Below are 18,103 nucleotides of genomic sequence, written 5' to 3'. Positions count from 1 at the left end.
CTCCTTCCCTCCCTCCCTCCTTCCCTCCCTCCCTCCCTCCCTCCCTCCCTCCCTCCCTCCCTCCCTCCCTCCCTCCCTCCCTTCCTTCCTTCCTTCCTTCCTTCCTTCCTTCCTTCCTTCCTTCCTTCCTTCCTTCCTTCCTTCCTTCCTTCCTTCCTTCCTTCCTTCCTTCCTTCCCTCCTTCCTTTCTTCCTTCCTTCCTTCCTTCCTCCCTCCCTCCCTTCTCCCTCCTTCCTTCCTTCCTTCCTTCCTTCCTTCCTTCCTTCCTTCCTTCCTTCCTTCCTTCCTTCCTTCCTTCCTTCCTTCCTTCCTTCTTTCCTTCCTTCCTTCCTTCCTTCCTTCCTTCCTTCCTTCCTTCCTTCCTTCCTTCCTTCCTTCCTTCCTTCCTTCTTTCCTCCCCCCAACCTTCCTTCCATACTTCCTTCATTCTTTCCTCTCACATGTTCTTCCTTCCTTCCTCTTTCATTACACGTTCGTATATAATATACTCCTTTGTTGTATCTGCAAACATAGTAAAACACTTAGGCCAGAGTTATCAAATATACACAGTGTGGAGTAATAGTACAGCTCTTGTGTAGCAGAATCAATGGAATTTCGCATGATAGTGCATCTAACAAACAGTTCATGGTGAATGTCACAATCTTGGAAAGAGAAGGGGGTGGGGAGATTGAAATAAAGAGAATTTTTGGGCCTCATTACAAGTTTGGTGGTAATTTGGTGGCAAATCCACTGAATTACCCTCAAACTTGATTACGTTCACCGCCACTTGGTCCTGTAAATTTACCATGGGATTCCAAGTGGTTGTAAATCCCCATTTTTGGAGTCCATAGTACTCCATGGTGATTTTGTGCAGATTTAACGCTGGGTGAATTACTCTGCGGTAAATCAACCTATGTTATAATTTGGCAGTGTGGGAATAACTGCAGTCATTCCATTACCGCCAAATAGGTGGCACCAATGGAATTACCACCATTCTTTTCATGAATCCCGACCTTGTGATGTCGCCCTTTGCTTTAGCGTTAATGAGTGCATGTTTTGAGGACTAAATTGGGTTATTAAAAGAGAAGTCTCATTTCTCTTAAAAAATCTCGGTCTGGAGCACATTGGCTCTGATTCATGATAACCACATTCTATATCAGTATCTCCTGAAGGAAACAACAGCCTGGCTGGTATCTCTTCCTTTTCAAGCCCAACATTCCTTTTCTCAGTTTCATGCTTGAATTACCATATCACATTTTGAAAAATGGGTGTCCTTTGTCATAAAAAAAAAAAAAAACCCGAACCAATATTCTGCATATGTGGCCAGTGACTTCTCTGTGTAATGGAAGTATTATTCTATTCCTGCCACGTATGATCCAGGATAATATGCTGCATGTTTTATAAGCATCACGTTGCCACTGCTCTGTACGTGAGCAATTGCAAGATGCGTGGATTTTTTTGAGTTATGCTTTTGTCTTTCTTCTTATTTCCTCTGCAAACTACGTTCGCATGATCAGCAAACATATACACTTTGCATGACATTTTAGAGGCTAAATCCTTTTATGAAAAAGGAAAGAACAAATGAAATTCAAGTCATAAAAATCGAATCATTCGTAGATATTCTCTAGACAACAACCAAGCTCCCGGGAATATATGCCTTGAATAAATCATGAAGGCACACAACGAGAAATGTAAACGCTAAAAACAAATCTGGAAAAGTTGAAAAACAAATGTGAAAACGTTGCAAAATGCATTGTTTTTAGTGGTTATAGCAGAAATCATACCTGGGGCTTGATACAGGAGGGATGCACATCATTTTAGATAAAAAGAAATAGATGCATGAGTGCCTTGTATCCCTCTGACATGTTAGACATTGCCAAATATCAAACAGATGGCAAAAGTATTGCAAAGCAAATATATGATATAGGATAAGTCATTTATAACGCGCCTGTACACAAGTGTTTCTAGGCGCGACAAGACAAGGAATGGTAGACAGAGTGAGGACAAGACAAAGGATCTTACTAGGCCGTGTGTCATTCAGATCGTGCAAGTGTTTCTAGGCGTGACAAGACAAGGAATGGCAGACAGAGGGAGGACAAGACAAAGAATCTTACTAGGCTGTGTCTCATTCAGATTGTGCAAGTTAGAGAAGGGGGGAAGAGGAGAACTGCCAAGGGAAGGGGGGGGCACGGTTGCAAACACACGGTAAGTGCTGCCAGGGTGGTGGCTCAAGTAAGTGCCAGGAAGCAGGGGACTGTAGGGTTGCAGACACAGTCCCTAAGTGGGTGGGAAGCCAGGAGGCAGTTCAAGGGGTTACTGGTCATGGTGGAGCCTGGTGCACATGAGGTTCAGTGGGTGACCAGGTAATCGGTTAGCGTAGCAGACAGGAGCATCCACAGGGGAAAGAGAGAGAGAGAAAGAGGAAGCGAAGAGGAAGGTTTTGATTTGCTCCAGGAACTGAAGGTTGTCCTGCTCAAGTTTGAGAGAGACAGGGAGGATGTGCCATAGGGAGGCCCCAGCCGAGGACAGAGATCTACCCCCAACTCTTTGCTTGGAGAAGCGTCTGAACCTCAGAGATTTGGAGGTGGATGAGTGGAGGGCTCGAGAAGGAAGATGCTTTGGAAAGAGAGTTGGATGCAGTGTGGTCCCCAGCCCCAGAATGCCTTGTGGACGAAACAGAGGGTCTTGAACTTGATTCTTGCAGTCACCAGGAGTCAGTGGAGAGATTTCAGGGCAGGAGAGTTACGATCCCTGGGTTTGAGGCCAAGAACAAGTCTCGCAGTATGGTTTAGTTGCAAAGATCGTTGGAGGCGCACCAATCCTGAATCGTGGATAGACAGTCAGGAATCTGTGAGAGAGAAGAGGAGGCTGAGGGGGTGAGCCTGAAAGAGAGGTGAGTGTCATCCCCATAACACTGAAAGTTGGAGGAGAAGGTAGAGATCAGGTGGGCCGAAGAGGTCAAGTAGACACTGAAGGGTCAGGGTGAGAGGATAGAGCCCTGCGGAACACCACACATTGATAGAGATTGTGGAGATAAAGTACCCATGTTGGACCTGGGAGGGCTGGTCCAGGAGGAAGGAGTTCATCCACTCCAGGGCATGATCTGTGATGCCCGGCTTCGCACTGAGTTCATTGATCAGGATGGTGTAATTGACCGTGTCAAAAGCGGAGGAAAGGTCAAGGTGGATGAGGACAGAAGTAAGGCTAGAGTCAAGATTAGAGAGAAGATTTTGACGGGTGTTCAAGAGAACTGTTTCCATGCATCTGGCTGCTTTGAAGCCAGACTGGTGGTCATGGAGAAACCCAAAAGATTCAATGTGGAGAGTAAGCTGGGAGATGGCCAGCTTTTCCAGGAGTTTACCAGGGAAGGAGTGACATAGATTGGGCAATAGTTTGCCAAACAGGTAGGCTTTTTAAGGAGGAAGTGCACAAGTGAGTGTTTTAGGGGAGAGGGGAAAGGGTGATTGCAGAAATCGGGCAAGGCTGGAGCGAGGGTGTCAATTTGGACATTGATGGTTCTGAAGGAGCAGGGGAGCACCTTTTAGGATGACACTTTCATAGATAGGACTTGTCTAGAAACATAGTCAGTTGTTGTAAGAGAGAAAGAAGAAAAGCGAGGAGGAGAGGGAGAGGCGGCCAGAGGGGGGACAAGAGTGAATCCAGACTGATGCTGGTTCAATTTTTCAGGCTTCAGAGGTTGTCAAAATACATACCATAAGGAAGTTCATAACTGTGTATTTAGGAATATAGAGTAGTGCAGGGAAAACAGTACACTCACATGGCATTCCGTACTCTGGGCACTCATTACCTCATACATGCAAACAAACATCCTGAACTACATGCCATGGAGACAGAAAAGATAGACACATTGCAACAAAGCATTAATTGTGGCACAATGACATCAAAGGCCACGTTATGGTAAAAAATGTCTACACTATGCATACGCTTTTAGGCACAAGGATTTTGTCAAGTGACGGAGGACACCAAGATGGAATGTTTTGTGATGTTTGTAACAGAGATAACGGTAGAAAACAAAATTCTATAACTGCAACTTACAAACAGCAAAATACATAGTCGGAAATGGATGCTAATTCTACGTCTGTCTGTATTGTGAATTTAAGAACAGACCAAATCAGTGACTCACCCCCTGAAGTGTGCCTGAAATACCCTTTAATGAGTCTAGTAGTTATTGTATACAATTACAAAAACATAGAAAGGGAGGGGCTAGGGGCCTTCTTTTTTGTTAGAGGGGGGCCTGACTCCAAAATGCATCATATAGTAGGAAGAGAAGAGTCATAGGCTACCCCTATTCTAACCGTGTGTAGGAGATAGGCTATGAGAGGCAGGTAGCCAGTTTTTAGATGCTGGCTATACAGGGTCACAAGAAAATATTCAAAGGTATATAGATTTATTCAAAGATTTTTACACACATCTAAAAACAATAGTTTTAAAACAGAACCTATTGAGTGTCTGCTTGAGCCAAAACCTCGACACAGAGTTCAAGCTGTTTTATACATCACAGTTCAAATAGGTGGAGGTTAGTAACATATTGTGCGAGAAATTCAGTACTACTTTGAGAAATAGTAGTATTTGTTGTCGACACAGAAATATGTTTCCAGTCTGGGATGGAGTCAGCCTTCACTTGAACGTAGAAGTGTTGCTTGGTGAAGGGTCCGGACTTTCATCAGGACATGGTTCAAAGAGAGGGGGAGTTTCTAAAAAGGATAGAAAGTCTTTAGAAAGTGTATTGGAAGAGGGGGGACCACAAAAAAGACCTGCGTGATCAAGGCCTACCTTGAAGTATCAGCGGTTAGACTGGAAAATTTGAAAGCCTGCGCTGTTGTCTAGGCAGGCGGCTGTAGCCTGAGTCTACAGGAAAAATTGGGTAACAATTAGTAACCTTGATGTACATTACACTGTGAATCCATTTTATGGGATGGGATAATAATCCCGCTCTTTAATAATAAAGCCGCTCTTTTTTGTAGTCCCCCTCTTCCAATCCACTTTTTAGAAACTCCCCCTCTCTTTGAACCATGTCCTGATGAAAGGTTTTGGCTTAAGCAAACTCTCAATAGGTTCTTTTTTAAACCTATTGTTTTTAGATGTGTGTAAAAATCTTTGAATACATCTATTTACCTTTAAATATTTTCTTGTGACCCTGTACAGCCAGCATCTAAAAACTGGCTACCTGCCTCTCATAGCCTACCTCTTATACATGGTTAGAATAGGGGTAGCCTACAATTACAAAAAGACACATTGGGCCTTATTCCAAGTTTGGCGCAAAGGGATACCGGGCACCGGTAAGGACACCGGTGCCGGTAATCCCTTTGCGCCCTATTCCGAGGTCCCTTAGCTGGTCCCTTCCTTAACGCCTGGTTTTACCAGGCGTTATGGACGGGGCCCGTTAAGGGACTTCAGAGCTAATAACGGTACAGCAATTTCTGGTACCGTTATTAGCTACTTCCCCATTCCCATTGAGCTCTATGGGGGCTCAAATGGGAATGGGGAATGGATTTTTCAATGGGGACTTACCGGTCCCACAAAGGTCGGACTAAACCGGTAAGTCCCCATTGAACAAGGTCGGAGCCGGAACCGGTTTTGGAGAAAGCCATGGCACAAATAGCGCCATGGTGTAAGTGACTTCAATCCAGCAATCCAACTAAGTCAATGCCTAGTCTGGGATGCCCAATGGAAGCCCTTATTCATATATTTTGATGTCACATTCTTAAATCTGGATGATGAACCCTATAACGCCCCTCTCTTTGAATCTCCTTAATGTCACTGATCCAAGAATTAGGTTTGTTTTGCAAATTAAAGGTTTATTGGAAAAATTAAACAATACATATAACACACTTTTATGAATAAATTAATATTTGATAACACACTTATTAATATAATAGTGATCAACAATGGGTAATATTACAATAGCACAATTCTTTGATCACTTGGGAGTTGGTTTAGAAAGAATAAGGTAGCAGAGACTACTTGTATGGTTTCAAGGAAATGCAAGATGGGAAAGAATGCAGCACAGAAATAAACTTGATATGGTTTCAACAAGAGATAATATGATCACTTTTTCCCTTGTGACAACTCACTCCCCTCCTTAGGCAATATAAAGAGATGGAAAGAAGAGCACACAGTTTTCAGGGATACAATCAAATGCAGTTCAAATTCCAACTCCCCCCAGCAAGCGTAGAGAAAACCGGTATGCTTTTAAACAGGCAAAAATACTTTTAAATGTGATTGCAATGAAGTGAAAATTATGCTAAAAATAATTTGAATTCACTAAAGGAGATTCAGGGTAGGTGATAGTGACTTTGAATTGGGACAGGTCAACACTAGCAATGATTCATGAGTGATTATCAGGTTGAAAACGAAATTCAGCAGTTGCAAGCAAAAGACAGCAATTTTGACAGGAGCTTATTTTTCAATTTGCGGCACTTTTTCTGAGTGCGTAAAGCACGATTATGGTTTGTCGGAAAGCTTAGGATCTTAGCTTTAAATTGACAGTTAAATCTCGCTTCTAGGGCATGTGGTTCAAAAGATACGGACGTTTTATGGAGGTAGATTTTCAAAAATAAAGTAAATCTTTCAGAATGACACAGGACGCTTTTACAGATTTTAAATCACAGAATGGACACACAATTTCTATGCAAGTCTGGTCAGGTTGAAATGGTTTAAATAAGATTATTTTAGACTAAGAGATTGGTTCTGTACAATTCTTAGACTGGATACTCACTCCTAGTTTTGGACTGGAATGGGCCTGGGACTGCACTCTCGCCACCGGACGGTCTCTGGCACTGGTTCTGCTCACGGCGTGCTCTCTGGTCTGCTATCGGCACTGCATAGCGGACTGGTCTGGTCGGTCTGGATACAGCACTGCTCTCTATGGATTTCGTTTCTGGCACAAGGTTCTGGCCCAGAAGCGAACAGCACGGCAAGGCTGTTGAATAGTTTGGTTAGGTTGCTGGATTCTGGGGCCTGCTGAGAAGGATTCAGCTTGTAGATTAGGCCTCCTTTCTCCAAGGTTCTAGAGTTGGGTTCTAGAGTATGGTTGTGGAGTCTATCTGGAGTCTAAGTTCGTGAGCCTGTGGTCCCTCTGGATCTATCTGGATCTGGAGTCTTCCGGCAAAGTGCTTCACCAGAAATCAGTTGAAGTGGAAAGTGAGTGTCCCTATCTGGGTCCCAGTGGTTCTTTTTAGGTGTTCTCAAAGGGGGTGTGGAGGCTGACTTTCTATGCCCAACCCTCTGAGGATCCTGATAGGTTAAAGGATTTACTGTCCTCTGACTGAAGAAGGGAGTAGTGAGTCACAATGAGTCATCAGGTATCATCTTTATTGCTGAAGGAAAGAACATTCACTTAGAAAACAATTTTTCATAACCAAACATGCTTCCCACATACAAAAGTTGTTCAAATTAAATGTACACATCACAAATTAATGAAGACAGGTCTCTGTTCAACCCTGCTCTTTCTAAGAGCTTGGGTTCAGAAATGACAACTTATTCGGGATTTTAGTGGGTTTCGCAAGATGGGTTTTGCACCAAATATTACACAGAAGTACACACCCTCTCTGAGCATATTACTGGAAGTTCTTATGTTTCTAGCATGAACACTGCATCCACATTTTTAATGATTACGGGGCTTGGCCTCAGAACATCCCACAGCGTCCAACTTCGTCTCAAACTGTGAGTGAATTTTTCATATTAAGAATCTCCAATTTGTACATTTTTGTCCGCTTGGTATAATTAGTTAACAGTATTCTCATAACACATATATTTGCTGGACTCTCTGAATCCACAGTTGTTTGTCTCAGCCCCCAGAAGTTTGGCTCTGACTCAGAGATCACATGTTTTGCCTTTCCCCAGAGCAGTGTTGTTCAGGCACACCCAAATCAGCATATTCTATTCAATTGAAAGAGTATATTGTTCCTTTCTCCAGGCTGCAGGGAAAATCTCCTCCCTCTTAATCAACAGGACCATGTGATTTCCTGTGCTGTTGCTGAGAAGACTAGATGTGAAGGCTTCCCATGGACAGCCAGCCTTTGAAGTCTTAGCTACATCAGGTTACAGTTTAGCTCCTGAAATACAGGTCTCCTGTCAGAATTTAGATCACCAGCGCCGGTCAGTGGCAAGCACCGGTATTGCACCCATTTTTGACAGCTGTCTATCTTTAAAAGGGGGTTTTACTTTAATAGCATATGATTCTTGCTGATATTGTACTGATTTGGATTCTTGCAGTAGAGTAATGTAGAGCACCCAACAAGAAGTTGTATCCTTTTGGTGGTTTTGTGAGCCATGATTTTAGCAATTTTGACAATCAAGAAAATGAATTCCCAAACAGCTCTGGGTTGCTTTTGGCAATTAGTATTGCTATTTCCAAGTGGTTTCAGGCTACTGTGTGGGTATCCCCATGGTGGTTCTAGGCAGTGATCTCCTGTGTTCACTGACATGGCAAAAGTGGGTGGCAGCCTATTTTTCAGATTTTTACTGTGCATTTTTGGATGATCTCTGGCGAGCAGCATGCTTTCCGGCGGCCATTATGATGTTTCTGCTGCCAGCGATGTTGTAGGGCTCGGATGAGTGGGTTCAAACATCCCACAAGCCATTCTGGGCTTTCATCGATGGAACTTCGCAAGACTGGGATGTCCTCATCTTCTGATTCCTCAGATGGCAAAGTTCAGCATCTTTTCCTTCCTCAGGGTGGATCAATCGGTTCTCCTCGCTGGTCCTGATGGGAGTTTTGGGCGGTACTCCGGGCCCCTCGGATCTTTGCTCCCGGTTCCCGGGTCGTCCTCCTTGGGTATTCTCCATGGTTTCATCTCTCCTAGGACGACAAAGCAAAAGCGGCATAAACATATTCGTAAACATTTCCCCACCACTATTAATGTAGTGGGGTGAACATATACATTTTTTTTTATCAGGAGGCATTTGCATTCTTATTATGGTATTTCATACACTATATGTGGAATATTTTAGGGTTGGCAATGTATTAATCTGGAGCGGCCCCCTCTGGGGTTCCAGAGGACTGCTCTAGTTGCTACAGAGTGTGCCTGGGATGGCAACACTTTAGCTGATTGATGTGGACTCACTTATCTTCCCCCTCCACAAAACTGCCTTTGGGGATGCGGATCTTGAAGGCAACTAGTGAGATCTTGTCTACAATTTCAAAAGATCTCTTCCAGGTAGGCAGAAATTTCCACTGTTTGGCCTGGTTCCTTTGGAAATTGTACAGATAAACCCGGTCTCCTACATTGTATTCTTTCCTGGTGGTCTTCAGGTCATAGTGAGTCTTCATGCTATCGGCTGATCTTTCAAGATTTCGCGGAGCATAGGCAAAAGCATGTTGAAGGTGTTTTCTTAAATTTTCAACATACTCATGAGTTTTGGAGGCATTGATCAATGTCTGCTCTTGGATCCTGTAAAGCAGAGGCTGGGGAAGCACCATCCTGCGTCCAGTCATCAACTCAAACGGTGACATTTTAGATGCAGAGGAAGGGGTAGATCTGATGGCCATTAGGACAAGAGGTAATCAGATATCCCAACTTGGCCCAGAATCTGCCATAAACTTTTTTAATATGCTCACAATGGTTTTGTTGTATCTCTCCAATGGGCCAGAAGAGGCTGGCCGGTAAGCAATGTGTAGCTTCCGTTTAACCCCCAGTATCTCCCACATCTTTGTCATTACTTTGCTGGTGAAATGGCTACTTCTGTCTGACTCAATCCTTTGGGGTAGTCCAAAACGCAAAAAGATGTGGTTGATCATCAGGGCAACTGTTGTTTCTGCCTTGCAGTTTGGGGCCGGGAGACGTTCCCCCCATTTAGTAAATAAGCATGTCACTGTCAACATGTACTTATTCCCCCTAGAGGAGCGAATCACGGGCCCTATAAAGTTGACTTGTAAATCTGACCATGGCAGTGTCATCCGTCTCTTTTGGAGAGGCGCACAGTGTGTGAGGGATGTTGGCTGAAATTGTGCACACACAAGACACCCCTTCAAGTATTGTTCGAGGTCCTGCCCCATGTGTGACCAGTATGCAACCTCTCTTAAGATTACAAGTGTTGTCTGAAACCCCCTATGACCGGCTGTGGCCGCATCATGGGTGTGACTTAACATCAGGCTTCGGAATGAGATAGGAACCACCCACTGATCATGACCAGCTTGGGATTTTCTTACCAACAAACCGTCTTGGATTTGGAACATTTTTGGACATTTCATCAACACTGTGAGGTCCTCTTTCCCAATGTAATCAGTATCCGTCAGGGGAAAGTTCTCAGGGTCCTCAATGTGTTGGTAAAACTTACCAATTGTAGGATCCCCCTCTGAGTCGTAATCAAATCAGCATCTGGGGTCTCCTTACTCCATCGTGCAGTTGAAAGATCATTGTGAGCATTTGTCTGGGACCTAGTGATAGCGGTGACCTGGATTTCCCCCAACAGGGACTCAATTTCTATTGGATCCCCTTGGATTGCCCCGGTTTTGGCCAGCTGATCAGCTAAGTAATTTCCAGTTTTGTCTGGTCCCTCTACTTTGGAATGACCCTTGATCTTTTTCCAGTAGATTGTCATCCCATTCGAGGTGACCAGAACATCAATATTTTGGATTAACCATGTTTTAAGGGTTTGTTGTTAGCACATAACATGCCTCTAGTGTTCCAATTAACAAGGTGCTCCACGAACCCGTTCCGTACATAATCCGAATCTGTGATTATGACCAGTTTGTGGAGTTGATGTTGGACAGCAGTGAGGATGGCTTGATGCACCGCCATCAACTCTGCCACCTGACTACTTCGGGGACCAATCTTGTACCAAGCGGAGGGTTCTGCGGATTCATTCACCCATGCATTCCCTACGCCGGCCACAAGTTCTTTCTCCCCGTTGTTGTCAAGATGGTAAGAGCATCCATCCACATAGACAGTGGGCATTCCCTCACACTTATCTTCTTCAAAGACTTTGTGCGGAGAACTGAGGTATGCCTCCATGTTGTCCTTGATTTTTAGACTTTCGTCCTCGAGACAGTTTTCTCTGGCACAATCATGCAAGTCAGCCAGACCTTGCGCGAGGGGACTCTTCTTGTTTTGGCCATATCTGACCTCCACAGGAAAGCCCTGCATTGACAGAATCTAGGAAGTAATTCAGGAATTACTCACATTTCCGGCCCGGTTTCTGTCACTTTGGAGATATTGCAGAGGCTGGTGTGGAGTCTCCACTATGATGTGTTCCCCCTGGATAAAAGGGCGGTAATTCTTCAATGCCCACAACGTTGCCAGGAGTGCCTTTTACTTGCATAGGAGATTACTTTATTGACCTTGTCATGCTTTTGATATAGTACTGCAGTCAAGCATGTATTAGAGAACCCTGTCTCCAAGAAAAACTCCTTGTTTCTGACAGGGTAAGCTAGGCACGGCGCTTGTGAGAGGCTTCTTTTGAGCTGTCTTACTGCCTCGGATTGTTCTGGACCCCATTCTCACTTGACCCCCCCTTCAAGAGATGAATCAGGGGTCTAGTGATCTCTGCGCAGCCCTCAATGAACTTTCTACTGTAATTAGTCAGTCCAAGGAGGCTCCTTAGTTCCCGCAGAGTTGTGGGGTCTTTCAGTTTCTGAAGTGCTTCCACTTTCTTTTCCTGGGGACAGAGACTCTGAGGAGTAATCTCATGCCCCAAGAAACTAACACGTGTTCTACACCACTGTGCTTTCTGAAAGGAAAGTTTTTCTCCGGCGGCCCTCAACTATGTCAGAACATAACGGATCTCCGCTATGTGTTCCTCCACAGATGAACCTTTGATGAGGACATCATCTACATAAGCCAGGTTACCCCTCGCACCTTGGTCGGGCATGGCCTTGTGTAGGAAAATGTTGAATTCATTGCCGGAGTTGAGGTATCCGAAGGGAGTCCAGGTCCTTGTTTACTGCTGGCCCCCAAAGGTAAAAGCCAGTTTGTATTGGTCCTCTCTACTGACATGCACAGTCCAGTATCCATTGGTCAGGTCTATTGCAGTGAATACCTGTGACCCCTGGATCTGGGCCAGCCCTTGGTCAATGTAGGGAAGAGGCCATCGGGAAGTATGGACCCATTCGTTGAGCTCCCTAAGGTCCGCGCAGAGTCTCCACTGGCCGTTTGGCTTCAATATTCCCAGCACTGGATTATTGAAGGTGCTTTGTACTGGACGTATTATCCCCCGGGACTCAAGGTTCTTAATGATCTCAGTAAGGGACTCCATGGATGAAAGAGGCAAGCGATATTGTTTCACAAACACTGGAGTCATGCCAGGGTCCGTGGGAATTGTTGTTGTGTGGATGTCGGTGCGACCACAGTCATATGAGTCCACCGCAAAGAGATCTTGAAAATCCAAGAAAACTTGTTTCAACTTTTGCTTCTGCTCCAGAGTCAAACAAGCATAAGCTAGGTTGACTCTCTCTTCAACCATCTGCCTGAAGCCTGGAAAGACTTCTGGTTTCGCTATCTCAGTGTCCTCCTCCAACTGGGTGGAGAAGTCCCTGGTCAGAGTGCTGATTTGGACTGGAGGCTTCAGGTGGGAGAGGCAGCCCTCATGGACCTGGAAAATCACCTCATCCCTCCTGAAATCACAAGTCACATCTTCCTTACCATAAGGGCAGGAAGTGTACACCAGGAAGTTCCCCACATGCCGGGTAAAGATCCTGTCTGGTGTTGTATGGTCATCACTGTCACTGTCAAAACAGTCCTTGGGGATTGGTCCTGACAGTTCATTTCCTAAATCAATGGAAAAATGTCGGTCATCAACCGCCATTCCAATAATGGTGCATGCGGCTAGAGTAATACTCTTTAATTCGCTCTTATCCACCTCTATTGGAATGGTGTCATGTTCTATATTGACTAATGGCGTTGGGTTTACCCCCAACCCTTGCTGTTGGAGAGAAACATTTAGATGAATATAAGCATCAGGGTTTTTCAATTTTTGTCCTCTTTTAACTTTCACTCCCAACGAGAATTGTCGGGTCCTTTCTGGGATGGTGACTTCCTCTTTTATCTGAATTTCAATTGCATAAGGTAGCAATTGAGCTGACCTAAATGCTTTCTCTGGATCATCAAAGCCCATGGGATTATCTGCTAATCGGGACCAAGCTTTGAAGTTTATTAGGTCCAAACTAATGGCAAAGCGATTGAGAATGTCGCTGCCTAAGTAAAAGGCGGCAGTGACATCTCGCACGACCCAACAATTATGGACTATGCTCCTGTTGCCAATGGAGATTTTGAGCATACACCTGCTTGGCAGGAGATGTTTGGAATTGGGTGTTTCCAGATCCATTTCCTATTTGTCTATCAGTTTGAATGTTGGAATGGCTGGATCTTTTGTGAGTTGGTGGAACATGGCTTCGCTGATGAAGCTCTTATCGTTGTTCTCACACACTCAGGTGAGAACAGAGTCCTTCCCATCATTTAACTGAAAAGGGATGAACAACTGCTCTCCAATTTGCTGAACATCAGCCAGGCTCTGAGCTGATTTCACATTTCTCTGGACTACAGGAGTGAGAATGTCTGTTTATGGATTGGTAAAGAATTTCAGAGTTTTTCCTTCCAGTGTGGAATACCACCTTAAACTGGAAGCAAGGTTGATTTGCAGAAATAGAGAGGACCCCCATCACCAGTCTGTTGTCCTACTGCTATTACTGTCACGTCTGGAGTTTGGTTGTTCTGGAAGTGAAATTCTACCTGGTCAGATTTTTGTTCAACCATGTGGCATGTGCTGTTTAAACTAACATGGTTAACACTCTGTTTTAATTGTATTTGTCGGCTAGTCTGGGTCCAGAGGACCTTGTTTACGCAATCTATTAGGGGGGACAACCTTCTCAGAAGGTCATTCACTAGTAAACAAGGGGTGCTCTCTGCAGTCTTGTGTCTCACCTTGTGTCACCCAATTTTAATTATCCAAATCCGCAGTCCTCTCGATGGAAATTTCCTTCCCGTCAAAGTTCTGAAGTTGTCCAGGAAGAGAGGTGAGAGGAGTTTGGTAGTTCTCCCCCCCTTCCTGAATTTAGCTCATTGAAAGCCCTTTTGGATTGAAAGATAGCTTCGGATCCAGTGTCCACCAGTGCCAAAATTGTACCCTGCCCCTGTACTTGTACCGGGGCATAGTATCTTCCCTCCTTCTCCTCAAGGGGGCACAGATAATGCACATTTTTGAACAACTGGTGAGCCAATTTTCTGCTTTTGGACATTGAAAGAGAAGATATTTGGGCAGAATTCTGTGGAGCGTCTTCGGAATCTGAAAGAAAAAGTTGGCAACTGGAGATAGGAGACGTTTTGAGTTTCCCTGGTTCCGGTTCTCGGCCACCCCCCCATTTTGGAGGCAGTTACCAGGATGGGTTTGAACTGGGGGATTTTCTGACTGTTGGTTCTGGGATGGGATGATGGGCGGCGCTAGCTCAGTCCCCACATCTACCCAGTTTGGATGTGAATCCCTTGGGACCCATTTTTCTTTGAGAGGAGTTCCTCCATCTCTGAAGAAGAAGATCCTTTTCACAGGATCCTCTGAGGATCCCTCTCCCTCAAATTGGTAGATCTGTACCTCCTCCTCAAGGGTCTGTTTGGGCCCTTAGTTTCTCCTACCTCCTCTCTGCTCCTTGGTTGCCACACTTTCACGGGTCAGAGATTTTGTTTCCGGTTCCTGGGTTTCAAGGGGCTGTTTACAAGTGGGGAAGGAAGCTTCCTCCAAGGCTTTACACCCCCCTTCCCCTTGTGCCTCCTCCCTGGGAACCGGTGGGTTATCGGGGTGCTGCCCCGTCATTGTTCTGGAGCACCAGGACCAGAGTTTGGTGCATTCTGTGCTGGCATGCCCATCTGTGGGTTCTGCTGAGCCCTTAGCATGCGACCCAGCTCCTGTGCCATATTTTGGACCTGGCGCTCTAACTGTGAAACCCGCTCAGGCTGATACAGGGTTCTGTTTTCTCTCCTGGGCTGATCCAGGGAAGGGTAGCTATCCCTTCTCTGGTAGAACCCCGGGTTAGGAAGATTTGGTTACCCCTCCACACTTGGCCTCCCCTCTCCCGGATTAGGTTGTCTGGGCTCAGGGAAGTGGGGAAAGAAGGATGGATGATTTTGGGGTTGGAAATTGGGTGGATACCTGGGGAAAAAGTTCTTCCCAGGATTTGGTGAATTTCTGCCCTCCTGTGGGAAGTTAGGAGGGAAGTTCCCTGGGTTAGGTGCTTGGCCGGATCCCCCCTCCTTGGGCTGGAGGAGTCCACACATAACCCAGGATGGGTCTGAAGTGGGAGAATGGAAGAACAGGCTCCCGCCCTTCCCCTCTCGCGCTTGGCCTAGAGGATAACGGCCTAGACACCTGCCACGAGAGGAGTTTGCCTATCTACCAGACGACCAAATACCCTGGTACAGGAACATACGGATGTGCCCACCTACCTGCCCAGCAGCCCGTCCTGTCCATGCCGACACCTGCAGCATGGATCAACTCGACTAAACCTACACGTCGTTAGAGATGCCATGACGACCTAGCCAACGGTCAGCACACCTGTGCAAACATGCACACCGGACACTCCCACACCAATCCACACGAAGAACATACTCAGTGCTATGACGTAGGCGCCAGACATACCCACGGACGTGCATCTTTATTATTTTCCACATAGGCTCTCAAAATGCAGAAACGCAAGACGCATAATGAACTTATCTAAAAAGGCTTGCTCACGCTTCTTCTAAAAACCATGTACCATAATGAAGAATATAACGGAGTCACGATACTGAGGATAGAGCAATATGATACCGTAACCTAAAGCGCTCTGCATCAAACAGTTCCACCTATGCACCAGGCCCAAGTAGGCCGCAAGCAAAAGCTTCCATGAACATTGAATGAGCAGGAGCTCGGTTGCTGACCCTGCAGAATGAGCCCGACGAAAGCACACCGCCAAGGGCACGATGTTGCAATCTCGCACGCCGCAAGCCGACGCCAAGGTCGCACCTGCAAGATAAACCAGGTACACAGTGGGAAAAACAATATTAATTGTGCTGAATTTTGCCTCAAACACGGCCCCACATCACGTGACAAAGCCAAACCTGACAGGATGCCAAGCCCAGGAGGAAGGAGACGCCTGAATCCCACGTTTCAAGACACAGGCAGATACAATTAAAAGACTCATTGTTCATCTGCAGTAGTGGGAGTAGTCGACCTCCCAACATATGAATAAATCCTCACATTGTTTACACCTACCCATAGTAAAACATTGTTGCAAATGACAGGTGCACCGCGAGCTGGGAACAGCGATAGTCTCAGACTGGGAGGCACGCGAGCGGACCAATCAGAACATGGGGCTCTTATCACTGACGCCATTAACATTGACCAATCCTCAGAGGTCTTCATGTAACAATTTTCATGTATCAAATTGAAGGGACTGCCCAAGTATACCACCTGACTAACCCTCAACCACTAACACCGTTCTCTATATGTATGCTATACTAACCCTACCACTCGAGTAACCAATCCAGAGTGGAAATAGGTTTTTTGCTAAACTTTCTAAGGTGATGCAAGTAGCGCGTCATACTAAGGTAAAAAGGGCCTGCGAGCCCGATTGTGTGTGTGTCAGGACGGACGCGTACAATCCTTGACCCATCTCTGCCGTTTTGTCTAATAAACAGCAGAGTCACCTTGCTTCTTGCGTGTGTCTCATACTCTATCTCTTTTGGGATATACAGGAGGAGTTGGGGCCTCCCTGCCCGGAGGCCTACGGACGGCCCGGCCGACCCCGGCAGAATTTACCCCCGACAAGTTGGAGGCACTGCTGAGATATGTTTAAGATCTGCTTTTTTATTTTTATTTTTCCAGGTACTCCCGTTGCGAGGAGGCCCGGCGGCGCGGCCCCCTCTGCCGTTGCCCCCTTCTGAGGACTACAGGACCATCGCGGAACTGCGAGAAGACCGGACAGCGCAATCCGGATATTTGCCTTCGGGAGTCGGTTGAGAAGTATCCCGCCCGCGGTTGGCGAGTGTCCAGACGTGGTCCAGACGAGGGGAGGTGGCGACCCGCTTGGAGGGATGCACGCAGTCGAGCGGCCCCGCATCAAGAGAACTTGGTGAGCATGCCACGCACAACAAGCAATGTGAAATTGTGAGGGAGGGGGAGGAATTAAATACGGGAGGTGGGAGGTGTTGCACAGGTGCGCGGCGAAGGTTTGACAATTTAGTGTAGGCAATGAAATGAATGGTAGCCGAACGAGTGCGAGAGCAGTCGGCTACGTTACGCGAGAGAGGGAGGTGGAGCACGAAAACATCACGTGCGGCCGCTCGTAGACACTGATTGGCCTAGGTCGCGACTATGTGTAAGGGTGTGTGTGTGTGGTTTCCTACAATTTGGCATTTATTGATCAATGAGTAGATGAGGATCCCTATTGTTTGAGCAAGAAACTCGATAGGTAGATGACGTTTCCCTGTAGGCGGTAGCTAGTTAGTTGCCCAATACGGAAGATAATTGGCTGGTTAAGCCCTCCTGTCGAGGGGCGTATCACACGCGAGGCGACGCAGTGTGCGCAGTCCGATTATATTATTGATTACCTTGTTCCAGGAGTGACAGGAAGACAGCTGTGAGGTTAACGGGGGTAGATTGCAAGTGTATTTTGGACTTAAAGAATATATGAAGAACTTACCAGTAGTTCGAAGAGATCGGTGACGTCACCAGTAGGGCTTTCATAGGATATCCCGAGCACAAGGCATTTTTCTTTCTGAGAGTGATGGGGAAGAGAACTGTGGTAAGGGAGTGGAAACAGAGATAAACGGTAATGAGTTGATCGGGGAAAGGCAAAACGGGGGACGTGGCTGCGCACGGAGAACGCCGGCCACGGCAAGTGTAGAAGAAGGAGGAGGAGCAAATGAAAATAGGACGACTGTATAAGAACGTCACAAGGGGTACGCAGCCGCAGGGGGCTACGTGCGCCTCGGCCACAGGGGGCCGTAAGGGTGTTGTGTAAAGGAAGAAAGAAAGAAGAAAATATACAAATGCAAATACTATATTTTAATAATTTTCCTTAGTGGACTATCGCAAGTCCCCAAACTTACGGGGCCAGTTAAAGGTATAAGGCTGTGTATTGTAAGTGTTAGTAAGATAATAGCTACCAAATAGGGGAAGGATAACAAGTGAAGCG

This window comes from Ambystoma mexicanum, chromosome 4p (genome assembly GCF_040938575.1).
Source record: "Ambystoma mexicanum isolate Mex_15411 chromosome 4p, UKY_AmexF1_1, whole genome shotgun sequence".
Taxonomy (NCBI): Eukaryota; Metazoa; Chordata; class Amphibia; order Caudata; family Ambystomatidae; genus Ambystoma; species Ambystoma mexicanum.
This window is presented reverse-complemented; position numbering follows the sequence as displayed.